Raw genomic sequence first — 12,630 nt, 5'->3', positions numbered from 1 at the left:
GGGAGACAGTCCTCCACGAACTTCTCCAATGTGGGTCCTTCCCACAGGCTGCAGTTCTTCACAAACTGCTCCAGCATGGGTCCTTTCCACGGTGTGCAGTCCTTCAGGAGCACGCTGCTCCAGCGTGGGTCCCCCACGGGGTCACAAGTCCTGCCAGAAAACCTGCTCTGTGGGCTCCTCTCTCCACGGGTCCACAGGTCCTGCCAGGAGCCTGCTCCAGTGTGGGCTTCCCACGGGGTCACAGCCTCCTTTGGGCATCCCCCTGCTCTGGCGTGGGGTCCTCCCCAGGCTGCAGGTGGAGATCTGCTCCACCGTGGACCTCTGTGGGCTGCAGGGGGACAACCTGCCTTACCATGGTCTTCACCATGGCAGAATCTCTGCTCTGGGGCCTGGAGCATCTCCTCCCCCTCCTTCTTGACTGACCTTGGTGTCTGCAGGGCTGTTTCTCTTACATGTTCTCACTCCTCTCTCCGGCTGCTGTTTCCGTCTGTCCCAACTTTTTTTTCCCTTCTTAAAAATGTTATCACAGAGGCGTTACCACTATCGCTGATTGGCTCGATCTTGGCCAGCAGCGGGTCCATCTTAGAGCCGGCTGGTATTGGCTCTGTCAGACACGGGGGAAGCTTCCAGCAGCTTCTTACAGAAGCCGCCCCTGTAACCTCCCCCGCTACCAAAACCTTGCCAAACAAAGCCAATACAAATGCATATTGATTCAAGAATCTAACTCAATGGCTTGATTAACTATTAAGTAGGTATTCTTTATTGGCAGTGCTGGGTGCACGGGAGATGGCTCCACCTATCTTGCACACCATCGGGTCTAATTGTGCAGGTTAAGTACAAGTTCTACATATATATTCACTAGATTTCTGAGAAATGTTATACATATTCATTAGTTTTCTGGGAAACTACTAGCATATGCAAATGTCCTTTGCACAGGTGCATTGAAGGTCTCTGGTGGTCTTCAGGAATCCTCTGGTGGTCTTCCATAGTCTTCCTCACTTGTCCACTACTTGACCCTTCTCAGGTGATTCTGCACAGTATGGTCCTTTACATGTTTTGATACATGTTATCCTAAAGAATGCACATTAGTCCCTAAAAAAATGCTTGTTAGTGCTCTTATTATCTAAGTTTTCATTAGTGATGTAAAACCATATGGCCAGTTTAAGCTAGTTACCTACAAGGATGAGAACAAAGGCAGGAGTTCTTATCTTTTCCAGCCTTATCTATTCAAGCAAGGCCTCTGCTTGTGCCTTCTCAACAAGATTGTAAATTCATCAAACAATTAAGTTTTGTGGTTGCTCATGGCTCCCTCTTGCTCATCACTCCCAAGTACCAGTCTCTGACGGCTTAATCCTTGACAAACACCAGTCCTTGGTATGTAAAGTTATAGAGAGATAATCAAGATGAGCTAGATCATTAAACAATAAGCAGTTCGTTGTCTATATCACTATGCATAGGATTATATAACTGTAACACATCAAATGCTTCCTCCGCATGCGCAGGGGTCTCGGGTGGTCTTCGGTGGTTGTTTGGGGAGGTATCCCCTCCTCACTTTGACCGCTAAGTTGCTCTGTATAGGGTCAATGGTTCGTTTTCCTGCTAAGAGGGATGCACCATCAATCAGGAAGAATAGAGCGGATCAGAATGATCTTGGCTACTTCTCTAGGTATTATTAAAATTGTTTGAAGTTGAAATGATTAACTAACTTAATTTAAAACAGCATTTTCTATGCCTGACATCAGTCCTTCCCCCTTTGAGACTTACGATGTTATTTAATATCCATCTGTTGTGGTGTAACCCCAGCCAGCAACTAAGTACCATGCAGCTGCTCGCTCACTTCCCCCCACCCACTGGGATGGGGGAGAGAATCAGAAGGAAAAAGGTAAAACTCGTGGGTTGAGGTAAGAGTAGTTTAATAGAACAGAAAGTAAGAAACTAATAATGATAATAATAACAATAATAAAATTACAATAATAAAAGGATTGGAATATACAAAAACAAGTGATGCACAATGCAATTGCTTACCACTTGCCAACTGATGCCCAGTTAGTTCTTGAGCAGTGATCCCCCAAGGCCAGCTCCCCCCAGTTTATATAGTGGGCATGACATCACATGGTATGGAATACCCCTTTGGCCAGTTTGGGTCAGCTGTCCTGGCTGTGTCCCCTCCCAACTTCTTGTGCCCCTCCAGCCTTCTTGCTGGCTGGGCATGAGAAGCTGCAAAATCCTTGACTTAGTCTAAACACTACTTAGCAACAGGTGAAAACATCAGTGTGTTACCAACATTCTTCTCATACTAAATCCAAACCACAGCACTATACCAGCTACTAGAAAGAAAATTAACTCTATCCCAGACAAAATGAGGATACCATCCTAAGTCTCACACCATTCCTTTATAAATTCTTGATCTACATAATGACATGCATTGTATCATACAACAAGTTATCAAAATCAGAACTACAAACAACAGCATAAAGACAAACAATTGTTTTAACCAACTTATATTTGGGAGCCATTAATTCAACCACAGAAAGTCCAGTTCTTGTTCTGAAAAGTTAGAGGCCAATTCTTTCAATTGCTGTATCTTTTTCTCTACAAATTGTGAATTATCAGAAAGATTAAAACAACACATTCCCTTAAATTCTTCACAACCATGACTGTGCCTTAATAACAGATAATCTATAGCTGCTCAGTTCTCTAGGGTCGCCTCTCTAATCCAGGTCATTTCTGTTCCAAGAGCTGTCAGAGCTTGTGATGTATAATTAATGTCTTTGACCAGAGCACAAGCAAACCTTTTTAAGGTATGGTAATTCATGGCAACTCCTACTCCGGGCGTTAATATTGCTGCAGCTGTTATTTCACTTGAGCTATAAAGAGTAACTTGGGAGTCACAATCTTCAGGTAATTGATGAGTTGTTCTTTTTTGCCTTTCCTCAATTTTCAAATCTTCCTTTCTTGGGAGCAGTGGAACTGATCTCCCAATTGAGCAAGGGCCTGCAGCGATGTTGGCTGGGACATAAGTATAGGCTAGTCACCTGCAAAGTAAAAACTATCCCAAAGGTAGCTGGGTGTGGGCCCAAGCATAATTTACATTTTCTGTTTCATTACATGCTGAAGGGGGTTGCAGTTGCATTAGATTGTCACACTTTGAGGAACAATTCACAAAAGTAGCGCAATGTTTTGCAGGTAGAGTTCCTTATACTTTTACTCTCAGCATTCCCCTTTCTTTCATTTTAGTAGTTATTCCCATATTGTACAAATTACTATATGTCATTTTAAATCCAAATACTCTTAACATAGTATAATTTTCCATTATTTCTAATGGGGTTGGGTTCCCAATTAGGCAAGAACTATACATTTCCCCAACCAAAGTTCCTGATCCTAAACAGAAGGTGGACATGTTTGTGACTTCTCTGGCCAAGAGTTCCTAAATATTATGATTTCTATTCCATTGTGCCAACAAAAAATGACGATTATTATTCCTTACCCAAATCATAAAAATATTTACAATTAGTCACTTCATTATTGTTTCTGAAAAATATGATGCTGTAACTTAATGTTGGGTCTTCTTTAGTTTTAATTTCAAAGGTCCTTTTGGCGTGGAATTCCACAGAGGGGATGGTATCTTCTTTATTGTAGTATAGTGGATCCAGGATTCAACTCCCTGGAGCTTCACTGCAGTGTTTGCAGTCAGTAGCACTTGATAGGGTCCTCTCCCCTCCTCCACAAGTGGTTCGTTGTTCCACGTCCACAGATATACTGAGTCTCCAGGCTTGAAGGGCTGTATGGGTGAATCCAAAGGCACAGGAGCTTTAACCTGGATGTATCTACAGACAGAGTTAATGACTTTGCCCAAAGATATTAAGTATTCCCCCAAGATCTGTTCTTTCAGGTGCATCTGACTATCTTTCCCTGTCAAGTTTTTAACACAAGGCCTTCCATGCAATATTTCAAATGGACTAATTTTCTCTTTTGTTCTAGGTGTTATTCTAATTCTAAGTAGTGCCAGATTTCAATCTGTGCAAGAAGTGCAAGACTTCAATCCATTTCACCTGAGTTTCCTGACATAATTTCCTAATTTGTTGCTTGATTGTTTGATTCATTCTTTCTACTTTTCCAGTAGACTTTGGTCTCCATGGGGTGTGTAAATCCCATTTTATCTGTAAGAATTTAGAAATTTTCTGTATGACTTCTGCTACAAAATGGGGTCCTCTATCTGAAGAAAATCCTTCAGGAACTCCAAATCTAGGTATTATTTCTTTCAAAAGCACTTTTACTACTTCCCTGGCTTTGTTGGTGTGACACAGGAAAGCTTCTGGCCAACCTGAAAAGGTATCAATGATCACTAATAAATATTTATATCCTTTACACTTTGGTAGTTCAGAGAAATCAATCTGCCAGTAATTCCCAGGTATAAAACCTCTTCTTACCTCTCCTGGTAAGGGTCTTTTTTTAATTGTGGGATTATTCCTCAAACAGATTTCACATCCTTGTGTAATATCTTTGGCAATTTTCAGCATGTTAATGCCTATTGCATATATTCTCACCATTTCTATCAGGGCGTCAGCTTCCATACCATGAGTTCTTTTCATAAGTTCCCTCATTACTTGAGGGGTGACTATACATTGTCCATCTGGAGTTTTCTACTATCCTTCAAGAGTCTTAGTACACTTTAGAAACTCAGCCAATTTATCTTCTTCCTCTGTATATTCAGGGACGTGAACATTAAAAGTTCTTTCAGGAGCTAAGGCTGCTACTTTTGTAAATAAAGCAGCCCTTTTTGCAGTCTTGTTGGCCTGTCAGTTTCATTTGATTGTATCAGTCTGTCCAGATTGGTGTGTTCTGCAATGTATCACTGCCATTGACTGCTTTGAGCAATCTCAAAATTTCTTTGCTATATTTTATAGGATTTCCTTGTGATGATAAGAATCCTCTCTCCTTCCAAATTGCACCATGTGCATGTATTATTCCAAAGGCATACTTCAAGTCAGTGTAGATAATTGGCCTGCTTTCCTTTGGAAATCTCCAAAGCTTGGGTTAATGCAATTAGTTCAGCCTTCTGAGCAGAAGTGTTCACTGGCAGTGACATTGCCTCTATCTCTTCTTCCAGAGTAATGACAGCATATCCAGCTTTCTGTTGCCCTTTGATGATGAAACTGCTTCTGTCAGTGAACAGTTCCCAGTCAGGATCTCGTAAAGGGAGATGTTTCAGGTCTGCATGGCTGGAGTATACCTGCTCAGTAGTTGGCAAGCAGTGATGTCACTTGTTCTCCTTCGTGTAGGGGTAACAGTGATGCTGGATTTAAGGCACTAGATACTTTCATTATTATGTCTTCTCGTTCAAGCAGTATTGCTTGGTACTGTACCAATTCTGCTCGGGGACAGCCAATGATGTCCTTTCTGTTCTAACACTGCTGTAACAGCATGCAGCACATAGACAGTAATTTTCTGTCCCAAGGTCAGCTTTCCTGTCTCCTATATCATCAGTACTGAAGTTGCCACTGCCCTTAGGCATCCTGGCCATCCAGAATTTATTTTATCTAGTTGTTTTGAAAAGCAAGCTACTGGCCTTTTCCAGCTTCCCAGAGTCTGCTCAAGTATTCCCAGCACCTGATGTTCCCTCTCATGCACATAGAGTTCAAAAGGCTTTGTCAGATTTGGAAGGCCTAAAGCTGGAGCACTCATGAGAGCAATTTTTATTGCATCAAATGCTTTTTGACAATCTGGAGTCCATTCTGATAGCTCTCCTGCCCCCTTAATGGCTTCATAGAGGGGTTTAGCCATTAATCCAAAATTGGGAATTCACAAGTGACACCATCCGGCCATTCCCAGAAATGCTCTAAATTCTCTCTTCGAGCTAGGAGGTGCAATTTGACATATTGCTTCTTTTCTTTCGATTCCCAACTTCCTCTCCCCCTGGGATATCTCAAATCTTAAATAAGTCACAGTTGTCTGAATGACCTGCACCTTTTTCTGTGACACTCTATATCCTGCTTGCCCCCAAAAGTTTAATAAACTTTTGGTTGATTTTTTGCCTTCTTCACCCGTGTCTGCTCTCTGCAGTATTTCATCTACGTACTCTAACAAGGTAATGTTAACTTCCTTACCTTGCCACTGCTCCAGTTCTTTTGCAAGTACGTTACCAAAAATTGTGGGGCTATTCTTGAATCCTTGGGGAAGCGCTGTCCAGCATAACTGCATTTTCTGTCCTGTCGTGGACTTTCCCATTCAAAAGCAAACAGCTTCTGACTTTGTTCTTCTACAGGAATGCGAAAGAAAGCATCCTTCAAGTCCAGGACTGTAAAATAAACATCAGAATCAATGATAGTAGTTAGCAAGTTATAGGGATTAGGTGGCACTGGGTGGAAATCCACTACTATTTGGTTGATAGCTCTTAGATCTTGTACTAATCTATATTCCTGTGAATGTGGCTTTTCTGACTGGCACTCCCTCAACAGTCTGTACTTGAAGTTGTGTATGATAGGTTCCTATCCAACACGGGCTTCCAATTTCATAGGATACTGTTTTCATCTTACCAGCTTAGCTCTTGTCTTCAATTCTATTTTTACCGGTTCAGCCGATTTAGCTCTTCCAGGTTTCTCAGTTGCCCATACAAAGGGAGTTACAGCATCTTGTATTTCCACAATGGTGTTGACTTTTCTTTGTCTTCTGCTGTCCCAAGTAGTGCCTGTAACACGTATATCTGCACTGCCCAGGCATTATTTTGCGGAAAATGGACTCTTATTTTGTTTGCATCAAAAGTTTTTTGTGCCCCTAATTTATTCAACAGATCCTTCCCAGTAGAGGTATCGGGCATTCTGGCATGTATAAAAAACTCCTGTACAAACATCTTGTTACCAATTTTACACTCAGTCTGTTGGGAAAAGGGTCTAACCTCTCGTTTTCCTGTTGCACCACCAGCAGCCGTGGAATATTTACTCGTAGGTCCTTTACAACTATTTAATACTGAATAAGTTGCTCCTGTGTCAACTAAGAACTTAACTATATCATTCCCCATTTTAATTTCAACCAGGGGTTCAGCTGGGAACTCTGTATCTTTTCAACCCCTGGTCCCAGTCAATCAGAGTCTTCATAAATGACTCCAATTAAGTCCCCCAGTATAGGTATCACTACAGGAGTTGAAGTCTGATTAGACTCTCTTTTTGGGCATTCATTCTTCCAATGTCCTTTTTCTTTACAAATAGCACACTGGTCTTTATCTAGGCGGGCCCTAATTTCTAGATTTCTTCCCATTCCTCGGCTCTTCCCTTGTCCTTGTCCCCTTCTAAAACCTCAACCTCTACATGAGGTCTGAGCCTTGACAAAAGCAGCAGCCAATATTGCTGCTTTTTGCTTTCTATCCTTCAATTTTTCCTTTTAATTTTCTTTTTTCTCAACCTCCTCTCTATTATTATATACCTTATATGCAATTTCAATCAACTGGGATATTGTCATCCCAGACATTCCATCCACCTTCTGTAGTTTCCTTTTTATATCAGGTCCTGATTGTCTTACAAACAGGGTGATAAAAGTAATTTTATTAGTTTCATCTTCAGGGTCTAAATCTGTCCGTTTCCTGGCCGCCTTGCATAATTGTTCATAAAAAGCAGATGGATCTTCTGTTTTACCTTGTACCACTTGGTATAATATAGCGAGTTTTTTGGTCTAGATATCCCATTCTTTATTCCATACAGAATTAACTGGTGGTATTGCTTAATCATTAACATCCCTGTACTTGAATTCACGTTCCAATTGGGCTCCTGAATTGGCATAAACCAGTCAGGGCCATCTCTGCCATTCTGCCATTCATTCTCCTCCCTTGCCTTTTCCATAACCGTTCTTTTTTCTGCTAGTGTAACAAATTATTTAACTTGAATATCATGCCAGTCTGGGTTATGGTTTTCAACAATCATCCTAAAGGATCTATGCATTTTATCAGGGTTATCTCGATATGATCCTGAAGACTCTTTCCAATTCATTAAATCTGATGTTGTAAATGGTACTTTTACATATACCAGCGTAGTGTTTGGACCCACTGCTTGGCGAAGGGGGACCTGAATTACGGGATGCTGTTGTGTTCAAGTTCTTCCTGCTGTTGGACTAAGAGCATTTTCCTTATCTGGAGCTACTAATATCTGGATATCCTCCTCCTGTTCTTCCACTTTTAGGCACCTTTTCCCAATACTACAAGCAGAACAACACCTTGGTGCCTTCTTAATATCTTCCATCATCATCATTACATTTGAATCAGAAGTTAAAAAATTACATTTTTTCCATATTTCATGATTGTTCCTTAACGAGAAAAACAAATCCAACATACAGCACCTCATCCTGTTTATCCAATCTTCTACAAAACAACATTAGTTGTAAAATTGTATTATAGTTCAACAATCCCTTTTCTGGCCACTTTTCCCCATCATCCAATTAATATTTTGGCCACCACTGAATACAGTACTCTGTCAGCTTCTTTTTTGTTAGGGGATCCCCTCCAAACTTGCCCCAACATTTTCAAATACAACCTAATGGGGAACAAGGAGTTTGCTGACTGCTGGGTGCCCATATTTCTCCCCAGAAAGAATATTCTCAACCAAGATTTCATATACTGCAGTCATTGCTGTCAAACGTATATGATTAGCTCTTCCTATGCATGCAAATACTGTAATATCATATATTCCACTCGTCACTGCCCAACGCATATGATATACCAATTGCACCAATTATACATCAAACTAGCAATATCTCTTTTAGCAGGTGTTGCACCGTTGTGTTGTTTAACCCCTCCAGCTGGGCAGAATGCTCTTGGAGTCCCCAGTCAAAAGGTTGGTTTGTGCTGGAGTCCGGAGAGCAGCGTCCAGTCAAAAGGTTGGTTTGTGCTGGAGTCCGGAGAGCAGCGTCTCCCTGCTGGTGGCTGGCAAGTCGATCTGGGCAAGGTGTCATGGCAGTCCCATCTGGGTCACCAGAAACTGTTGTCCTAAAAGCGGATTCATTACCCAGTGTGCAATAGATCAATCTCACACACTCGGGAGAGATATTGCTTTTTATTCAGGCCTAGGTGCTCGGTGGAGTCTCCACAAATCAAGCACGCCAGATTCATCAGTTGCACCTCTTTTATGTGGTACCAATTGCATATAATTTATTAAACTACTCCTACCTGGTACATATTCAGACTATCTAATGCATATGCATAGGATTATATAACCATAGCACATCAAATGCCTCCTCCGCATGCGCAGGGGTCTCGGGTGGTCTTCGGTGGTTGTTTGGGGAGGTATCCCCTCCTCACTTTGACCGCTAAGTTGCTCTATATGGGGTCAATGGTTCATTTTCCTGCCAAGAGGGATGCACCATCAATCAGGAAGAATAGAGCGGATCAGAATGATCTTGGCTACTTCTCTAGGTATTATTAAAATTGTTTGAAGTTGAAAATGATTAACTAACTTAATTTAAAACAGCATTTTCTATACCCAACATCAATAGCAGGTATGCTGTCTCACTTCAGCTCCACTTAACCCCTGACTTTAAGCGGGTTTAAGAGATTCGTGAGATGTGCTTCAGAAGTTTATAAAAGAAAAAGCCTCACTGTGAAAGAGGGGAGGAAGGAACTGCAGCAGAGCTTCAGGCTGTCAAAGGCTTTGCTTGTACTTTTGCGCGTGCATCCTTTTGTCACTAGCTGTCCAAGATGAAAATTAGCTCTCTGTCAAGAGAAGCTGCATCAGGAAAAGGTGTGCTTGATACTGGCCAATTTTCTTCTTTTTCCTTAGCTTTGCTTTCCTCCCTAATGCAGATTTTGCTGCCCAAGTCTCACTGTGTAGCTCTCTTGCTTTGATGCATACCTGTGGTGTACATTTGCAGTGACGTGAGAAGAAAGTTCCTTAACTGTAGGGAGGCATCGTGTAAGAAGGGAGCAGGCCACTGCTGAAAGATGACTTTGTCCATGTATCTAAACACTGTGTGAGCTTAAAACAGGAGGTATGTTCTGTGTTGCATGCTTCCGTACCTTTCTCTTTCTGACCTTTGGATTCTCCCCAGAGCTAAGTTTTGTTACTGCCTTTAGCTCATGTAACTTGGAGTTATAAAAGAGCTTTACTAACTTCTAAATTCTCATACCGGAGATTTCCTTGCTGAACTACCACTCAGGAGTCACCTGCTCAATAACCCCTGTGTCTTCCTCTTCCATACCTGACCCAGCTTGTTCAGTCATATTGTTTCCCTATTAAGCAAGAGGCAAAAAAGCAGCATTTGATCTAGTTTGCAAGGGTGGTGATAGGCTCTTTGTAAGCAGCTTGTGACTGCAGGGAAACCACGTGTGAAGGTGATATTGGTGTGACAGTATAAATCTTGCCCTGTGACTCCAGAAATGCTGCATGTGAGCTGAAGGTGTAGATAATGTAACTAAATGTGAAATGGAAATGTCCCATTCTTGGTGTTTCCAAGTTTGTTTTCAGCTGTTGTGCCTGTGTCCATCCTTTCTTTCTCTGCTGCATCCGATGTTATAACCTAAAAATAAAATGTGTTGTGCAGAGGAATGAGAAACGAGATAGCACCACAGATTCCAGGTTTCATTACCATTGCACCAGTGTTTGCGCTGTGCTGAGAGGCTTTCTTCTGGTCAGTGAAATCCGTCTAGGTCAGAGCAGTGCAGACAGTTCATCCTGAGACTGAGCTAATGCTTAGCTGTTCTCTGGCCTTTTAATTAATTCAGACCCCATATAAAAACAAACAAACAAACAAAACAAATGGGAGATTGAAGAAGGCAAAGGTCATTATAATTTCTCTGAGGTGAGCATAACCCTTGTAAATCTCAATAGATTTATTTTCTATACTGCTATCTTCTGCAATGACTTGAAAAGGTCTCTTGGTGAGGCGGTGATGTACTGTTATGCCACTAATTTAAATCACTGACGGGGCACTGGCAATGGTTGTTTGGTCAGTGTGTGGTAGACCGAAGACTTCATTGGACTAACCCGGATAGCTGTGTCATTTTAGAAGTGTTTGGAGAAGAATTTGAGTGGACAGGGAGGCTGAAGGTCACTTTTATATTCCAACCTCTTTGTCTACTTTAGTATTGACATGTAATACTGTCACGACAAAAGTCAATGGTACGAGGCAACTTTGCTTATTGCTCTTTGTACTGACGGGCAGCAAAGACTGAAATCTCCATGGCTGTTAATTTGACACACCTGAAACCTTGCTACAGCACAGGTGCCATTTGCATGTGTTTCAGAATTAGGTTTTCTCTCCCAGCAGGTTTGGAAAGCATGTGTCTTTGGAGAAAGAAGAGGAGAGATCTTATTTTTAAAGATTGCAGGGGTTTCCTGAAACCTGGAGGTGCTGTGTGATCCTTTTGGTATATGAGAAGCCTGCCTTTCTGCCCCTCCTGGGCTTTCAAAGGTGGAAGTACAGTTCTTCTTTTCCTTTTTTTTGTTGTTTTTTTCTTTCTTAAACTAAGACTTGAAAATCTTGTGTGACTTGCTGCTTTTGTTATTCGTACCTCAGGAAGTGCTGCAGATGGTTTTGTATGTTGCATTTGAGCAAACCAGCTAATTTTGGCACTTAATATGCCTGGTGTTAACTACTTTTCTCCCTGGTGTAAGAAAAAACTGCAAAGTGAAGTCTGGTTTTACTGTCATGTGGTGGTTGTGATGTGCTCTTCGTCTTGCAACTTTTTAAATACTAAGCAATAATGCACTCTTCCACTTTTTAGAGCAAGACTGAAATTGTCTGTATTCTCACAGAAAAGCTGTGATTATTTCTGCAGGCTAGTGCCAGGGGGCTCATGAGGGACTCATAATAAACTTGCTAGCTTTTGCTTAAACTCTTGAGCCTTGTCTAGTATTCTTAAACGTAAGTGTTGCACAAGACTAGTCTTGAAAAACAATCTTGTAGGGCTGAAGTTAACGTCACGGAGGGTAAGCACCAAGTTGACCAGAGTTTATTCCAACTTACTTTCTTTGGGTTCTTTTTGGTATATTGGATTGTCTGGGTTTCACTACTTGGCAGTTCTGTTTGTCTGAGGTCTCTGACCACACCAGGCAAATTCCAGCTTGTAAGGCAGTATGAGTAAGGCTGATGTGAAGGTCCATGTGGGTGGTTTTTTTAGTACTTTACAAGGAAATGACTTATCAAACTGTAGGGCTTATTTTTGTGCATATACATTTTTGGTAATGTCAAAACTTGCTGGTTTATATTAAAAAACACTTTATAGTGTTTTTTAATATAAAAATAGAAAAGTAGTAGTGTTACCTTGCTGTAAACCTGCATATAGTGAAGTTAACAGAGCAGGGAAACATTTCTTTAGGTGCCAGATCACTGTTTTAAAAGCTTAACTTTTTTTTTTTTCTGTTTATATTTGGTTAATTCTACATTTGTAATGTAGCTTGAGATAAATTCATTGATTAATTAGGCAGTTTATGGAAGTGAGGAACTGGTGCAAAACGAGCTTGTGGTTGGGAATTCCCTGGCAGGGACAAACAATGAAACCACAACCCAAGAAAAGCATGCACCTGGAGCTCTGGCATGGGGAGCCTGCAGAGCTAAATAAGGAAGCAGTACAGAAGAATGCACTAATCAAAAACTACTACACAACCCGTGTAGTGGGGCTGGAGATAACTGTCCCCTTGTCCCCTCTTC

The 12,630-nt window shown here is 41.4% G+C and overlaps 1 protein-coding gene across 4 annotated transcripts in view; it reads left to right on the top strand.

Moving 5' to 3' along the window:
• Window positions 1-12,630, top strand: part of SGMS1 (sphingomyelin synthase 1) — a 110,309-nt gene that overhangs the window by 16,841 nt on the left and 80,838 nt on the right. Inside the window, exon 1 of one of the 4 annotated variants that reach the window (XM_075025458.1) lies at window positions 8,844-8,862. The exons of the other annotated variants lie outside the window; for them this stretch is intronic. The gene's annotated coding sequence lies outside the window, so the exon portion shown is untranslated. Of the gene's footprint in view, window positions 1-8,843; window positions 8,863-12,630 lie in introns of those variants that run through there. 4 annotated transcript variants of the gene reach the window in all.

This window comes from Buteo buteo, chromosome 4 (assembly GCF_964188355.1).
Source record: "Buteo buteo chromosome 4, bButBut1.hap1.1, whole genome shotgun sequence".
NCBI classification, from domain to species: Eukaryota; Metazoa; Chordata; class Aves; order Accipitriformes; family Accipitridae; genus Buteo; species Buteo buteo.
The sequence above is the reverse complement of the archived record's forward strand: the minus strand, read 5'-3'. Positions and strand labels throughout refer to the sequence as shown.